The sequence below is a fragment of the Anopheles gambiae genome, chromosome 2 (assembly GCF_943734735.2).
Source record: "Anopheles gambiae chromosome 2, idAnoGambNW_F1_1, whole genome shotgun sequence".
In the NCBI taxonomy this organism is placed as follows: Eukaryota; Metazoa; Arthropoda; class Insecta; order Diptera; family Culicidae; genus Anopheles; species Anopheles gambiae.
In genome coordinates, this window is record NC_064601.1 from 53,998,226 (window position 1) to 54,016,263 (window position 18,038).

Consider the following 18,038-nt stretch of genomic DNA (forward strand, 5'->3'; position numbering starts at 1 on the left):
ATATTTTGCTAAAATCCTATTTCTAGACTCCGTAAAGTTCAATTTGTTTGGATAGCAAGGCCCCGTACTAACATTCAGTAGTCACCAAATGTTATCACTGTACGGAATGAAGACGATGGGTAGTAAGCTTGTTGAAAAACGCCCCCAACACACATTTCTATTGCTTCTCGCTGAGTAGGGTACGTTATCGGCATAAATAATACCAGCAACAGTCTGGTTTGCTCCAGCAGAACTTTTATCAGTCTGCCAACGCTTCTGTAGCCGTTTCGTTAGAAAATAGAAAGCTGATATACCGCAAGAGATAGCAGCTGAATAATCTTTCTTCATTTGTTTTCGAATATTGAGACAGATTTTACGTGCTGGAGCAAATTGTCCGAATATGTGAAGCATGTCACATCAAATACCGCATTTGTTGTGCTGATGATCTGATTCTTCCTTGGTGAATGGCTCCGGGCTTCGGCAGACGTCTTCAGACACGGCCGTTCGTCATGTGCCGCCGGTGACACTCATGCACGGCGCGTATGGTGTGTGTGCTTAATTCTTTTATTTATGATTCCTGTCACTTTCAGCTTTCCGCATGCAGAGCCCAAAATTGCCTGCAATCCGCCTCAACCAAAACGTGTCAAGAATACGTCCGGCGACAGACAACACCTTCTGGTACTAGGTGGTACACCCAGAAACAAGGAAAAGCTGATGACATGAGCGTACCACTGGCAAAAGCTTATGAGCGCGAAAGCGAGCGAGCTCAAGACGAAAGGAATTTGCAATTTTATATCTTGTGATGGAAGAAGAAGAAACAAAAATTGCAGCTCAAACGTAGTTCATGCATTGGTTGTTGGTGCATTTCGCGTGAGCAAACCATGGGCACCTTCTGCTGGTAACTAATTGAAATCTATTATTAATGGAGGCTCATTTTTCGCGCAAGGAACAGAATCTGATGATTGAAACAGGTGCACCAGTGCATGGCTTGAGGAAAAGTACATGAAACAGAGTAGAACATTTATCACAAGTAGCTGAACGGTAAGAAAAGGGAATGAAGCATAATTTATCACCCTTCAACCTCTCGTGCTTCTTACCGATCTTGGTGTATGATGAAGACGAACGGCAAATGCCATTAGTTTGCTATCAAGTTGAAAGGATAACAATTTCGAGCAAGTAAGGAAATAGATTCCAACATCGAGTATCACACGGTAAAACAGCTGTAGATTTCGATTCGCTCTATGCTTGTCCATTTATTGTTTATGTATGTGTTCTGGAGCATTCGCATACGGCACCTGCATTTGACAGGGAGTGGCCTTGTGCTTCTGAGGTTTTAATCGATTCAAAAATGCAATAGTTCAATTGAAAGTGTAGTGCATGTCCAGGAATGGTTTCGTAAATATTTTATTATGAGAAGATACGTTTGTTACGAATAGACCTACGATCTATATGGTATGTTCGAGATTCTTACTAACTTTAGTGTATCCTTCTGCATTGCATAAAAGGTTATTGAACGTCACGTATTTACCAACATTCCATTCTAGAAATAAACTGGAAAACAGACTTTACGGACTCGTAGGACGCAGAAATTGTAGAAGAACGAGTGACTATTTCTCATTGTCTCTTATTAGAACCGTTGGAACGAGCAATCCCAGTCAGTTCCAGTGTATAGATAACCTATTTTTAATTAGTGTGAATAGTTTCGCATGAGGTTAGGAATGAGATGCATAGTGTGAAGGAAAGTAAAGTCTTGGCTCGTGTTTAAAATGTACGTTTACAGTCTAAATCACAGTCTGAGGGATGTTATCTATAGTGAGACATTTCTTTATGGTGCTTTTAATTGCAATTTACATGTCAGGTTGTACTTCTGTAACAGATTCCATTATTCTTTCTTGACTAATATGTTAAGTCTGTTTTGAGCATAGCATAGAATAATGATGATGGCTTTATATTAAGCCCCTGTTGTAGACATCTCTGGAAAATCTTTAAAATTATTTTCATTGCTGAAAACCACATGCTGCACAGAACACTGCTTACCCAAAGGTATAGTGGTACCCTTCATAACGAGTTTAATATGTTTCTCAATGATTATGCGGGAGACTTTTTTAATTATAATTTCTGTGAAAAGTAAAATAATCGATTGCATGACCACAAATGTGCTAGTATGAATGTATATATACATAGGATGTTTCCTATGTCTTCATATTACTGATATATTGGAAGATAATGGTAGTTCACTATTTATCTGTCATTATTATTCAATCATTTTCTTAATGAAAGGCATTATTAGACATTTCCTACCATATTTTATCGATTTTTTTTATCAAAATTGAATATTTGAGGTAAATATTCTTTAGTACAAACACAATTTTCAATGATTACGATAAATTAATTGGCATTAAATCTACAATGATGTATTGACGAGATATCATACCACACACTTGTACATCATAAAGTTATACAATACTTCTCCTTCTTACATTAAACGTTTAGTTTACATAGTTTTACATTAAACAAAGCTTCCATTTGCCTAAGTCATAAGCAAAGTTACAGAAATTCTCAATGTTAACCGATCTTGATATTGATTTCACATCGACGCCAAAAAACTCATCAAGAAAACTAATGAGATTGCTCGTTATGCGAGATTCTACTAGTTAAGAGAGGTGTTTGTTGAGCATTTTGATTTGCTCTTTATGGGGAAAAACTCGTTATAAGTGTTACTCGTTATGAAGGGTTCCACTGTATTGATTAACATATGTGGATTGTTACAGTGTTATTCTCGGAGCAATTATTAATTACGGATTACAAAAGGACTGTATGTTGGCAATTATGGTTTTGTCACAGAAGATCTACGAACTATTCACCAAGAGTCACTAAGGGTTTGTTTGAATAGCCTGTGCCTGCAATGTAAGGAGCATTATGGTTTCAAGATACCCAGAATTGAAAAAATCGTTGAGAATAACATCATCTCACATCTATTATTAGCAATACCACAGTACAGTATATCTAGATTGCATATGGTCCAGAATTCGAATGCCACATGGTTCGTATTCTTGTGTCGTTATTTAGAGGACCTTTTTAAACATTACCCAACACTCTATATGGTACGTTGGGGACACAAGCGAAACCGTTATTTTAGTTTAGTCATTATTCTCTTTCAACTACCATCGTTATGACCGAAACGCGCATTCGAGCGCACACGTGCACGAGCAAAAAGAAGGGCTATTCCGAACAAGATAGAATAACATTAAACCAGGCAGCGATGGGACTGAATGGATATTTGAGTGCTTTTAACCGGAGGCGTTACACTTGTAGCACTTGCTAATATTACTTCAGTGAAGTTTTCTACGGCAACCGAATCCACACTGCACCGCTTCAGAAACCAAATGCTATTTTAGGTGGAATGCAATTCGAACTGCTGTGTACGCTGCTGCTAGATTATTGCACCGACCATAATTTGTTCCAGCTGGTGCAAACTTCTGTCTTCTGCCCGGGTTCCCCCGGCGAGCCGGAAGAAGTGTCATAGGACGGGACGGTGGAACTGTCTGCTGTAGGAATAACAATATCACTTTCAACTAACTGTTGCCAACCGATGAGAAGCACCAAAAGTGAAGTCGTGACATCAGACGCTAGTACACGATAGTGTTTTCGGGGATTTGGTTTGCTGTGCATATGGTGGAGGTGTTTTATTACTCGCATAAATAAGACGATTTCTTAACAACAATGTGCAAGGTTTTATATTACACCTAGAAAGGTTGCTTGTCGATCTGTTGCTTGGCTTTATTTGATCTAAAATAATAAATTATTGTTTGGCAACACGTTCTCTAGCACAACAATCTGAAATCGTACGGGATTCGTAAGCTGAATTGCACAGCACAAAATTCACAAAATTATTACATACATTTTCGATTCGAAGTGATATCCCCTTTCAAACGCTAAAATCACAAGTGGATCCATATTGCATTACAACAACTAAGTGGTTGCACTGATTGGCCAAACAATTGCCTGCTTAGTTGGAGCCAACCACAAGTAATACTGTAAAAGGCAGCGTGAATTCAGGTTTCATAAACCTGTGACGGTAAATACATTGCATATAATGCATTGTATGGTCGTATTAAGCCTGGATTGAAATCAATATTCAGATAGTTCAAAGAAAAATCATTTCAATTTATGCTTTCGCATGCGTTTACTTAAAAAGGGAGAAATGCTATATCTGAGAAATGCACAATATATTTGTCCTTTCTAATTGCTACCTTGATTGGAATCTGCTGAGAGGGCTGAGAGTGCAGGGAACATCGTCGGAAAATAAACAATAGCATTAATGAGCTCGTCTGGCATATGGTGGTATGCAGTGCAATTCCAATGCACTGTTGAAACGAAAGCAAATTACTTCCTTATTTGGTAAAGAAGATGCTGGCTGAAGTGGGAGGTATCTATCATTTAAATTTCTACAATTCGGTTTAAACCACGCATTGGTTGGTTCCCCACACATCTTTATACAGGGCCTTAGGTTGTTATTATTGTCAAAACTACGCAATAGACTAAATGACTTTTTTGACGACTGCTTATGGTTGAATATGGTACTATAGTAGGCTAGAACACGATCCTAATGATGTGTACAACATTCCTCATTTTTACGTGCCCTTTTTCATTTATTGAATACATTTATACAAATATAACTCAACATATACTGGAAGCGTATAAAAAGAGACGGTACACCATGGCTGTGATTATGTAACGTGTGCCTCATTACTTAACATCGTAGCGAGCGATAGCGTCAGCATCAAAGGGCTAAGATTTTGCAGCAGTCCTATGAGTGCTGGCCGGGAATGAAAGGAAACATAAGAGCCATTACTGTAGTTCATAATGTGTCGAGTGGTTCACACAGTGGGAATGAATAGAAGTCAAAATTAAATTGCACTAGTAGTATATCAGCTAGACGGCATAATTAAGAGTACAGTGAATCACATTGGCAAACAGTTTTTTTTATACTTTAGTTTGCGGGTTACATTTTATTATTATTATTTTAACAACCGTTGTCGGTCAAGGCTGTACCCACTTGTGAGGTTGGCTTTCAGTGACTTATGGATTATCCCTCCCCCCCATAGCAGAAATGTCAGTCCTACGTATAGCTGCACTGACCATTTGGGGCTTGAACCCATGACGGGCACGTTGTTAAGTCGTTTGAGTTGACGACTGTACCACGAGACCGGCCAAATAAATATCTTATATAGCTATACTGCACAAAAATTGCATGTATGATGATTTTTTGTTCATTGAACGCATTTCCATTCACGAATGAATTTTGTCCTTTTAAGGCATTAGTTTTAGCCCTTGGTGTTTTAATGGGGCCACACGCACACGGTTAGCAGCGTTTATGCACATTACAAATTAACACGACAGATGAAGTGTCAAGCTATTCTCTAAGCGAGCGAACGTCACGCGTGTCATGTTCGTGCCGGAAATCCCTCGGATCATCTACACTGCACATGATTTCAAGCGGCGCTCCGTGGCGTCATCCATCCCGTTTGTTCGAGTTCTGTTCTTAGACAAAGTGAGGATGAGGCAGAAAAATATGTCCTCTCTCAACGAGAAAGAGATTTCATCACGCCATCCTTAGCTAGCGTTTAATTATCGTTTATTAATATTACGCTAGCTGTCGTTGGAGACAGCAAGAAAACGTGCTAAAATCGCACTAAGTAAAAACCATTCATCACTGGAATCGCAAACGAGCATTAAAACTTTCACGATCCAAAAGCTACCCTGCTGGTTTATGTAAAAACGGCACAACTTAAGCAGATAAACTTGCGCACCGATGGAGTTTGTCATCGATTCTGATTTAGGGTGTATGCTACGAATATCAAAGATGCTAAGTTTTAATCAAAATAATGCTTGAAGAACACACACACCTCACGGCGAGTGATTGAAATGTACCGGAACGTTTATCTGCGATGGGTTAATGTGTAAGCTTTTCGATTAGACCCAATGCTATAAAATGGTGCCGCTGAACGTTGAAGTAAAATGGAACTCATAGAAATGTTAAATGATTATCTAACCATCTAGTTTTCACCTCCTCAGTACTTCTCCAGCTAATGTTGTTTCAAAAATCCTCAAGTTCAAAACAGTATTTACCCTTCTCTCAAACCATATGATGTCATTTAGTTTCGACACCATGATCTCAGAACATAATGCGCAACACAGCACTACGATTTGTTTGCCATTTAGCAGATCACTAAAACTGTACCCACGCTGAAAGTTTATCGTTGACAGCCGGAGTACGGGAATAGTAGCACCAGTTTTTGGCTGTTGAAAACCGCGTGACACAACACTGACCGTTTGCCGTGTAAAGGTAAAGCGTCTCTCAAAAGCACACACACCGAAACGCAGGTAAAGACAAAACGCTACTACTGCTGCATGTACACCAGAGCAACGACGGAAGGGACTGTTTAAAATGCAGACTGCAAACTTACACCGCACGATGGCGGTAGCTGTGATGTGCAACTTCACCGGTGATATTTGCATATGAAAGGTGATGATGGTGAGGAAAGGCGAAGAAGGAAAGGTAATTTACAGCAATTGTAACAGTGGTGGTACTTTTCGTTGAGTAGAATCGGGCTACGTGAACGTACGATGGGTAGTAGGACAACGTTAAATATGAACAGGTTTTTCTCATTAGTGTTACTATCGCAAATGTGCACTTTTGAACTATCATTTTGCTTTGTGCAGTGTTGAAAGTGACAAGAAAAAAACGTTTCATGTAAATGCTTTGCGATTTTATGGCAAGCAATCTACCAATTTATGCATGTTACAGTGATGTTATCAAAAATAAATAGCCAACGTGAGAATTGTTGGATGTTTGATGAACACGGTTTCTGCCTGTTGCCAATCTATATTTCTCGTGAGTTAGTAAACGTTTTAAAGTTTCAATAGAGGAGAAAATCTTGAAACTAGTTCAGTTCTGCACTATCACTTGAGGACTAGAAGTTCTTTTTTGTCTGATAAAGGCACCTATCAACGGAACGTATATCCAAAGACTTGGTGCATCCGGCTCGCTCCGTTATGGTTGATATCAGTTGAAGCTCTCCGGAAAATGGAAAAGCTTGTTACTTCATGCTACCTTCCCGTGGATCGGTTGTTTCGGAGATACAGTATCAACAGAACGAATGAAAAAAGCAAATTGACATTACCAACTGGCTGACAATTTGAGACATGAACATGGGGGCACACGTGTTGTAAGACAACGTAAAAAAGAGAAAATAAAACAGAACATCTCAACTGTACGAAAGCATAACATCTAAACCAGATTGTAGTAGCTTCTCCGGTCTTGTTGAAGGCTTGTTATTTTTCTACATGATCAGTTTCACTATGGCGGTGCAGTGATGGCATATTCTTTACGGAACCTACCTATCTTGTGTCAACCCTCTGGAGTGCTCCACTCAGCTCCATGTGTATGTCAATCATTATGCAATGGATTGGAGTCAGTTCCGGTGTTGGTTTCGTGTGGTTTGTGCCATTGTGCAAGCAGATGCTTTGTCGTTGGCTGTTCTAGCAAGACAAACCACCGAAAGGAGTGTGATAAAAATGCTACTTAACACTGAACAGGATTGAATAGGGGAGTACCGAAAATGTCTGACATCGAAAGAAGAATTTAATTTCACATTGTCTGCCAAGAGATTTGTCCCATGTATCAGTCAGCAAAAGGATATTTCGTTATGTAACTTTATTTTTCCTCCGTGTTCTGATGGATTGTCTTCTATTCAAAACCATTTAAAATGTCTTTTATGACTTATAACTGATCTACTGCTTAGAGAAGACTACCACAACATTCATTCATATATTTTTTTCAAACAATCAACCAAAATAGGTACTGAATATACCCGACTTAGTAGAAAAATTGGGCGGGGAAAAATGTCTACTGAAGCTAAACCGTTGCCCCCGTTAGCCAGTCAACGATATAGACAGCAGGGCCTTCGTTAACAAAAAAAAACTGCCAGCGCCGAACAAATGTGGAACAGCTCTCATTCATCCAAAATGAAAGACGAGGGTACTGCAACCAAAATGCAAATTCAATGTCAACATCGTTTCGTTCCGTTTGGCTGCGGGCTATGGTCAGCAAGTGAGTAAAAATATGGGCAAATAAAGAGTTTGATAAAGAACTTCATCGACATCGAATGTCGGACGTTTGCTGACCCAGCTGCAGTTGATGGACACACATACACGTGCTATCTCCAACTGAAGTAGAAATGGAGTCGAAACAATCCAAACCGGATCTTCGCTGGTTGGATGATTGTAGGTTACTACTCTGTGGGACTCGTCAATGGGCTTTATGCTCCACATACAAGGGACAATGTCACATAATACAATTAATGAACAAGATGTCCTGTACTATGTGTACACTTTATGTGGAAATTTTAATTAAAATTCTCAAACCCGTTTCTAGATCAAGGGCAGCTTGCGATGAGATATTCAGTAGTAAAACTGAAATTATGCTGCGCTCAGAATTAATTAAATTTTTTCAGCATGCGTGCAGAATATGAACGAGTTTATGTTAAAAATACAATAAATCCTAACGATAATTCAAAAGAATGTATGTATTGGATTGAAAGCAATCAAAATAACAACTCATCGGCTATAGTTAACCTCTGTATAAAACTCTGTATTTCTGGGGTCTTCCACTACTAAAAACATACAATGTTGTTCATGTGCATAATGCATGACATGTATTACAGGGGTTTCCAGGGGTTCTCATAGTTGTTGGACACTTCTTCGGCTCTTTCCTATTGGAAGTGAACTTCATATGTTGGAAATTGGACTCTATGGCACCCTTTTTGGACAGGCTCCTTGGAAATTCCTATTGCCTTTGTCCAACAAGGGTCCAATTCCCATTACATTAACCTTTAAGTTGGCAACCGGATACCCGGGTATTTTTACAACTTTAAACTGCAATAACTTTTGATTCACTACTTATATTGGCCTGAAATTTTTCATAGTCCACCAACTATTAATTCCCGAAAGTTTGGTGCATACATTGCAATGTTCAGCAAGCTGTAAATATTTTATTTTAATTTATTTTAAATTTTACCACGTAAGTTGGCAACCAGCATACCCGGGTATTCCATACATTTTGTATGGAGAATGACGTTTCTCTTCTTCTTCTTCGTTTCGTATTGTGCTTATTTTGGAGTCTAATTGAAGCGGTTTAAAATTTCAAATAAACCGTTAGTAATATCATAAAATGAAAAAACTTGAATGAATAAATGAAATAGGCATTACTTGCTTACTGCATTAAAAGATAGAAAGCATTGTTTACCTATGAAAACCGTTCATTTTTTGCATCAAAACGTGTGGGCAATGCGCGTGTATGCCGGTTGCACCAGAATCAATAAAGTGTCCCAAAGCTCTGAGAACTCCTGGAAAACCCTGTATTTGCCATATGAAGCTGAGTGGTTTGTCCAATGATGACACAAAACAAACTTTTCGTGATAAGACTTACTAACGTCCTTTTTAGCTAAACTTAGATTTTAGCTTGTCAGTAATAAAACCACAACAAGTACTTGTTCATTCACTAAACATAAATAATGTATATGGAATGTATTACACCAGGCGATTGAAGCAAATTAATGCATTAATGACCCTTACAGTAATGCCTAATTTTGCCAACTGTTTAAAGTGCTTGCGAGTGTCTTATAACTCGAATATCTAGTACCCGCGAAAAAGGGCGTACAGCAAAATGAAATTAATATTGCCTTTCAATGTCATTACCGTTAGCGACAAAAAAAGACGCAATCATACATTCATCAATGGTCGTTCAGATTACTGTTACGAATTTGCTTTCATAGAGCGAATAGAAACGATAACAACAGCCATCCACGCATCATGTGACAAGGTCAGCCAGAAATTGAGCGACATTCATCCACCGGGTAATGGCTACCGGTATCCTAATGGTAACGATCTATTCAGCTTAAATTACATTTCGTTGCTCACAAAACGTACAAATGGCCCCGTACAAATCCGTTCACGATGCCAATAACGACCAAGACGACAATGGCCGACGGCAAGTGCTAGCCGTTATCACATTAAGCTTTAATTTTGGGGAAGGACGGGTTGGATTCGCAACTACCGAACAGGGGCCCGTGCAGGAAATCATGTTTAATTTTGTTGTGATGATGTGATAGATAATGGCAACACTATAACGATACAAAATTGAAACATTTAGTGTCGCTTGCTACAGTGATGTGTCGTTGTTGTCCTCTGCTTTTCTGCAGAGCAAAATAGTACCCTTCCAGACTGTACAGGAGTCATTATTTTCTAATTAAAACTAATAACCCATGGAATTGATGTGGAGGTGAAAAGTTAGCTTTCTTTTTGATACAAGCTAGCCCTCGATGCAAGAAGTAACAATTACGGTGCATCGCGTCTGGTGTGAGGCTTCTCATTCGTTCCAGCACTTTACACTGACAGGAATCCAGCGTCACGAGTTCCAATTAAAACAATTAAAGCTGTGGTCGGAAATGTTACGATTTCATTTAACAAAATGTTTAACTTTTTGATGGAATGTACTGATAAATCATACTGACAATAAATCTGACCTCTCGCTAATTACAGACCAGAAATGTATCGGCACCTTATGATTAAAATGTTGGTTCTTCTTCTTCTTCTTCTTCTTCTTCTTCTACTATTTGGCGTAACGTCCTACGCGGACATACTGGCCTATAGAGGCTTTCGAGACTTAATTCATTACCACGCAGCCAGATAAATCAATCCTTGCAACGAGGGGACGTTCCATTTCAGGCTAGAATCAGTGACGGGCATGTTATTGAGTTGTTCGAGTTGACGATTGTAAAACGGAACCGTTCCTTGTTGTTATTAAAATGTTGGTTATTATGCATTTATAATCGAAAATTAGCGATGAAGGAATTGAGGATAAAATACCCTAAGAGGACTATCACGGAACCATATCATGGAACCGTCTCAGATTTTTAAATTAATTTGACCTTATCACACATTCCGTTTTAATGCGTTTACAACTTTGTTATTGAAGCAATACTAAGTATGCCCCGCAGCAAATTTACGTAAAATGCAATATACTAATAACAAATGCAATATACTGCATGCTTGTGCAAATAAAAAAATAACAAACAAACTCACAAACCGACAAACGGACAATATGATAGTCCTGAAACCAGAATTCAGATGACAAGATAAAAACGTATAAGACAATCGTGGCAGATGATACCACAATTGAAGCTCATCATAGTGCCAAGCTGGTACGACAGTACCAGTTAATTACATGCTTGCACATTAAATGCGTCTGGAGCTAAATTTCGACAGCCAAAAACGATTTACTTTCACTCGATATGAGAAATCGTTTTATCGTGCCCATGAATATATTTAGAAAGGAAGATGAGAATTTTTCACTAATAGTGGAAATGCTTTACATAATCGTATTTGTTTAGTTATTATTTAATATTATGCCATTATGTTTGTCGAAATCTATTCCTTATTGAATCCTATTTTGTTATAATACACAAATGCTGCCAATAGTAATTCAGAGAATCCCTTTCTACCTTCACCTCACCTCTCCATTCGTGCAAATTGCCGCAAATTGCCAACAGCTAAATTTGTCATTGACAATAACGTCATGCCATGCGCGCATTGTGCCTAAAAATAGTTTACTATAGGATTTGACTTGCATGTACTTGTCCAAGATCTTCTTAATCAGCGGCAGCCTCCCAGTCCCCATGTCTTGGTGCTACATTGTAATTGAGTAAACGAGATAACAACAATGGAAGGAAATCATAAATTCGTATTACCGTGCATGTTTATCCCGTGTAAGAAACTATCGAGAACTGACAATTTTTCGTAAAACAACATGTAATTATTTCGACATTTTGGTTTAGTTTCTAGAAGAAGATGAATAACTTCTACTTGACGTAACGTGCTACGCGTGCATGCAGGCCTATACAGGCTTTCGAGACCCATTCAATACTGCACGATCAACAATTTTAATCCATATTTGAGCTTTCTGTTTTATACACTATTAACATTAAAGGTATGAAAGAGCAAAAGTCTAAAAATAAGACGAAAATCAATATTAAATTCGAGCGCTCAAGCCCTTAAGCCATATTCAGCAAAGTGCCTGCAAGGGGTTATATTGACTGGTGCCTTGCATTCGTAATTCAAATCTTTGGCGCTGGTAAAATAAGGTTTAAAATGTTTTAATTATTGTACGTATTGTATATATTGTATACAAAGTGTATAAACCGACGTGAGACTGTATGTGATTTTTTTGAGATTTGTTTCACGCAAAATTGTGTGAGATGAAATAATATCCACAAGTGAATGATTGGAAAGATGAAATTCATTTCGAATTTCTCGCATGGTTTATCATTCGTGGGTCAGAAACTCGGACAAAACCCGATGTCGAATACAAACAGAACATATATTTTCTCGCTCTATGGCTGTAGAGCAATAGATGGGAGAAGAAAATCCCTCGGACATTGAAACCGGCACACGTACACCGGTTGGATTTACAGCCAAAATTAAACCATATCGGTCGAGGTTTGATCTCCCGCAGATCCTACGAACGTGCTATTCGTTTATGGGTATCTATCTCCGTTCTGCGCTCTTGCTATCTTGCGGCTCCCTACCAGATTAGTTGAATGTAGGTCAAATGATGGCATTGCTGCTTTTGTCTGATCGGGAAATGGTTGGGTTCGATTTTCACCCCATTTGATTTGTGCAGTCTGAGCGGAGTAAACAATTTGCACACCCAACAAAGTATCAGGCTCCAGGGAAGTGTGTTTATTGATGGCTGTTTTATACTTTTCCTATCGTCCGTTTATAGATCATATTATTTTTCTATGCATTACTTTTTCGACTACTTTATTATATTGACAAATTTCACGTTATATTCATTCCATGAGAGAAAAAAAACACATACAAATTATTGTTGAAGATTTTGCGTCATGAAATAAGTACCAAATACATCTTTAAAATAGCAAAAACTTATTAATTGCAGTTTTCTGTTTGGACATTTCCCGCTCAAGAACATAACATGCATGCTTCATGCTATCAGCTCGCTTGGGACGTGAATTATATGAATTGCAGTTTGTGATGCATCAATCGAGATTAAATCTTTCAGCAGAAAACATTGGCAGGGAATCAATTCCACTCGTATGACCACAAAGATGACGTTGGATTGCAGCTCAAAGAAAAGAACGGTCGGTAAACAATAATCAAGCAACACGCATCAGTTGGTAGCGATGCCGATCACGATTGATTTTAAATAAGATTGCTTCGCAAACCATTTCAATAATAAATTAATGGAAGCCGGAACTACCAGATTGTTCATACTGTTCTTTCTTATAGGTATATTATTATTGAATTTTGTTTATTCGAAATATTTAATTTAAGTCTGGGATTTGAAATGGCGAGATTAAGCGTCATCGCTTTTTATCGGCGATATTTCGCTTGAAGGCAGTGAAGAGAAGATTTCTAGGTGCCATTCTAGCAATGCATTAATTTTCTCGTGCAACCTATTGTATTGTATTGTAGGCCTGTCTCGTAGTACAGTCGTCAACTCGTACGACTTAACAACATGCCCGTCATGGGTTCAAACCCCAAATGGACCGTATCGCGATACTGACTATCCTGCTATGTAGTACTGACTATCCTGCTATGGGTGATGAATAAGTCACTAAAAGCCAACCCCACAAGTAGTGGTACAGGCAAGCCTTGACCCACAACGGTTGTTGAGCCAAAAGAAGAAGAAGAAGAAGAAGAACCTATTGTATTGGAAATGCTTTCAATGCCTCACTTTTTCGATGAGCTTTAACAAGCAGCTTGCCCATTGTAGGCATATACACACAGTACACAGTTTAACCAGTTTTTATACAGGTTATTTAGTATCAGGCCAAAGTAAGGTTTTAAATTACTGGCTCGTTTTTTGTCCGGTTCACTACCAAACATCATTACTTTATGAAAATCCAATTGGATTGTGCATTTCTGATGATGAATTCGCTCTCGATATTTTGATGAAGCAGACATAATTTTATTATATTAGCACCGTTTTTTTGCGTTTTTTCAGCTTATCAGTTTGTTTTGCCCGATAAAATTGCTTCTTCTTGTTGTTTGGTGCTAAAGTCGCACCTCACCTGCCATGCGCCCTATGATTATTTATGTTTGAGCTCTATTCTGTAAAGCTTAAGTTTGCTTACCACGTGTTTATCAGGTTGCGCAAATATGAAACGAGTTCGACAGTATCGACTCACAATAGTCAAAATGCTGTTTAAATGCTTTTACTGTTCGATCTATAAAACAGAGGGCAGCATGATGAAAATAAAAAGGACCAAAGGCCCTGCCGTGTCATCTGCTGACACTTGGTTAATCGCTTGGCAAAAGTGTACTACTGTGACGATTTGTCACCTGGATCTGTTTGAAAGCAGGTTAGCGACCACCGTGCGTTAAGGTTGATTCTTGCCCGCGTCAATTAATGGGGGAACGCATTGCGGTGTTTTACGAAGCTTTGGATACGCCACCATCGCTGTGTGCTAATCGAGTGCGATGCCATAATGCTAACGACGCGGTTCAGCATGCCCTTGCCCTTGAGGGGCGGCTTACCCGTGTGCCGCTTTCGGCAAATAACCTTTGATCAAATTTGTACACGGTCGGATCGGCTCGAAAAGGAGCCGAGGATGCCAGCGAGTAACGTCGAAACTATGGTGGGTAATTAAAACGTTCAACTCTAATACACGATAAAACTTACTTTTGGTTACCGCAGGGTTTGTAAACTTCTGCATCCAGCATAGCCGGTTGGCAGGGAGTCGTTGGATCGATGACACGAAACGTCCTTTACCGCAGGTGAACGAATTTCTATTGGATGATGAACGCAGCCTTTCGTACTTTTGCTGATTTAGCAGCTTGAGAAGTGCATGTTAAATTAACTACACTATATTATTAATACACCATCGCATACACTGAGAACGTACATACGTTGCACTGCACAGCTCGTAGTGGCCGCTTTTACACACTATCACTCATAAAGCTTGCTGAAGAGAGAGAGAGAGAGAGCCAAGGTAAACAGTAAAATTACCCCCGTTTTTGTACCTCCACGCAATTGTCGTATCAACAACAGTCAGCAGCGGTTTTGTCTGCCTTTCTTTCCTTTCCCAAATGTTGAAATGTCCCGCATTGGCGGGGGCCGCGAGTAAACTGGAATTTCTTCTCTCGAAAGGCGAAGGCAACAAAGCGGCAATGCGATGTGTTGACCGTCCTTTGCCGCGGGGCAGTCCCAAGCAGGTTTCACTGCTCGTTTATTCAATCAAAGCAACATAACCAGCGTCAAGACGACGCTGAGTACGGCGGCTACGTTCGTCGATGAACGCGGTCGTCGGAGACGTAGCCAGTGAGGATGGCGTTGCTGCTGGCAGCGGATACGGCGACTACTAAAAATCAAACCAAGTAACAGCGACACCAAATAGCCAAATAAACAACAACTACAACCGACCCCACCGTCGTCACAAGAGCGGCTGCTGTGCTGTTGGCGGACAGTGCCAGCAGGAACCATAAACCGCACACACGCGCACTTGTCGGCTGATGATGGCAGAAAAGACACCGTCTAAATATTATTCACGTCTAGCGCAAGCAATAACTGGGCAGACTGGCATTATTTTTAACCATTAGGATCACTGTTTCGCACAACTTCACTGTTTGTATTGTGGCTGCAGTGAGCGTATAGCGTACACACTTATTAACACGACAGATGCAACTATTGAAAAATCAATCGGCTACACACTGACTGACACAAACGCGATCGAAGTTGGGCTCGAATGAATAATCAATTCTCTTCCCATCGTACGAATACGTACGTGGTTTTCGCACTCTGGCGTTGCGATTGCGGATCGGAAAATCGACCACACTCCGGTGCACCTCCGTTACGACGACAGCCGACCTACGCTCGCTGTCACAGTCACGCACGTACTAATAATGGCCGAAGCTTTGTCCGGTCAGCCAGGCAGCGCCGCAGTATAGTGTAATGTGCTGCCTTCATGTGTGGCGGCTCCGGTGGCGGAGCGAGAAAACGGCGTTCGTGCACGATGACGTTTGCCGAACCGCGAGCCCGACTGAGTACGCAGGCCTCCACCGTCGAACCCCAAAGTGTCCCCTTCCGCCGGAAACACACAGCCGGCAGACAGTGCTGAACAGTGCGCGCCCCCTGCTGTACACTGTAAAATGATGACGAGTTCGAACAACCGAGCGCGCTGATGACGTCGCGGACCAGGTCCGGGTCTTTCCGAAATCGATTGTAGTGCCGGTTTTAAACCACACACACACCTCCAATCGTTAACGGAGATAAGTAGGTAAGTCATGTAAAATGAATAGAAATGGAGCTGCTCAATCATTTCTTGCTGCACAAACACGCAACAATGTTTGATGGATGACACTTGTTAAACCTATTTAAAAAAGCTCGACTTCTTATCATCAAGCTTATCACCGAGCTGCTGGAGCCTTAGTATGATAAATTTACATGCGGAGCAAAAACAGCTGCTGCTCGTTGCGCTCCAAATTGAATAGCGTTTAATTTTACGCGGGGGCCAAATCCCATAAATATAGCTGGTGAAAACAGCGTTTTTGCTGCGATTTCATTAAAATCACAAGATAACACACAAATGTAACAAACAAAACCCCAGCGATAAGAAATGCAATGATAAAAATCCATGAAAATTGAAGATAGATATAGATATATGTCCTCCCCGCCGCTACATGGTTGGCACTTGGCCAAGCATGCGCGGAAACACTTTCATTCATAACACCTGTACCGCGGAAGGGGGGAATGCAAAAACAAATTCCCCAGCAAGAACGAATGTCGGCCATCTAACATTCCGGGAAGATCAGCCGGGTCAGCTCGGAAGGGAGTGTCACCTGTGCTGGTGTTGGTATCCGCGCGGAGGTCAGCGCATTGTTTTGGGATGAATGAAACAACCACCTCCTACCGCACACTGGAACCTGGTCGTGGGCTACTTCGATTGATTCGGCTGTGTCGATCCAGCTGTTTGCCCCCAAAATGGCTGGGGTGATGTTTTTTTTCTCTTTATCGAAGGCTTTTGGATTAATTATGCGATAGTTGTTTTTTTATCTTTGACAAGGTTAACAGCTCCCGACAGCTTTTCACGCCCTGCTGCACACTTTTGTGTATCTATCACACATTTTCTCACACAGAAACGCACCAACACTAGAGCGACAACAACAACTGCACGGCAAGGGGCGTGCGCACGATGAACACAACGCAGCAGAAAATACGTCACCAAAGGCACGAATTTTAGCACGGTTGTTATGGTTTTCTTTCGCCTTTCACACCTTTACCGAAAGGTCGTACGGTAGCGACTGGTTTGTTACCACTTTTTACACACCCATCAACAACGGCGAACAGCTCTTCGAGGTTGTGGTATCAGTAGCTGCTTCAGCCGGATCTTCACGGTGCAATTTGGGTCTACACTAACTACTAGGATTTCCGCGATTCGTACGAGAGCGTACCCGTGTCTGACATCTGGCTTCTACTACCGTCGTTTTGACACTTGCCTCAGCAGCAGCAGTAGGCGCCCCGAAGCGCAAAGTACACCGACAGTACTGACGTTGCGCCTTCGATAAGACGCGACTTCGTTTCGCGGGGCGACTGCGGTTTCTTTTTTAGTTGCTGGCACACTGCCCACAGCCCACCTCTCTGGCGTCTATATAGCTCGGTTTCTCTTACGCACACGACGCTTGGTTTTGCTTATTTTTAAACAGCTTCAGCGCTCGCGGTTGCTGTACTTTCGGCCGAGAGCGGCTAGCACTGTTTACATCATGCCCGGACGCTCTCTTTCGCACGCCCGCTGTTGATTTCAAGTTCCTCCTCATCTCTGACGGAGCTTATCTCCACGTTCCTATCCTTTACATCTCGGATGCGGGAAACGAAACTCTCGCCGACAATGCCGTAATCGCACCACAGTGACTGACGCACTGAGCGCGCTATCGGTTGCGGGACTAGATAATTCTGTGTTTTCTTACAAAAAAAAATG

General features: G+C 40.6%; 1 protein-coding gene across 18 annotated transcripts in view; it reads right to left on the reverse strand.

Moving 5' to 3' along the window:
- The window catches only part of LOC1274542 (alpha-1,6-mannosyl-glycoprotein 2-beta-N-acetylglucosaminyltransferase), a 39,180-nt gene extending 21,365 nt beyond the window's left edge, over positions 1–17,815 (reverse strand). For 2 of the 18 annotated variants that reach the window (XM_061642398.1, XM_061642391.1), the window contains exons 1-2: positions 17,391–17,532; positions 14,747–15,029 (exon numbers count right to left, since the gene is read on the reverse strand). The gene's annotated coding sequence lies outside the window, so the exon portion shown is untranslated. Of the gene's footprint in view, positions 1–14,746; positions 15,030–15,487; positions 16,306–16,902 lie in introns of those variants that run through there. The other 16 variants (XM_061642402.1, XM_061642406.1, XM_061642395.1 and 13 more) reach the window with 16 other exon arrangements.
- Positions 17,816–18,038: the final 223 nt, after the last annotated feature.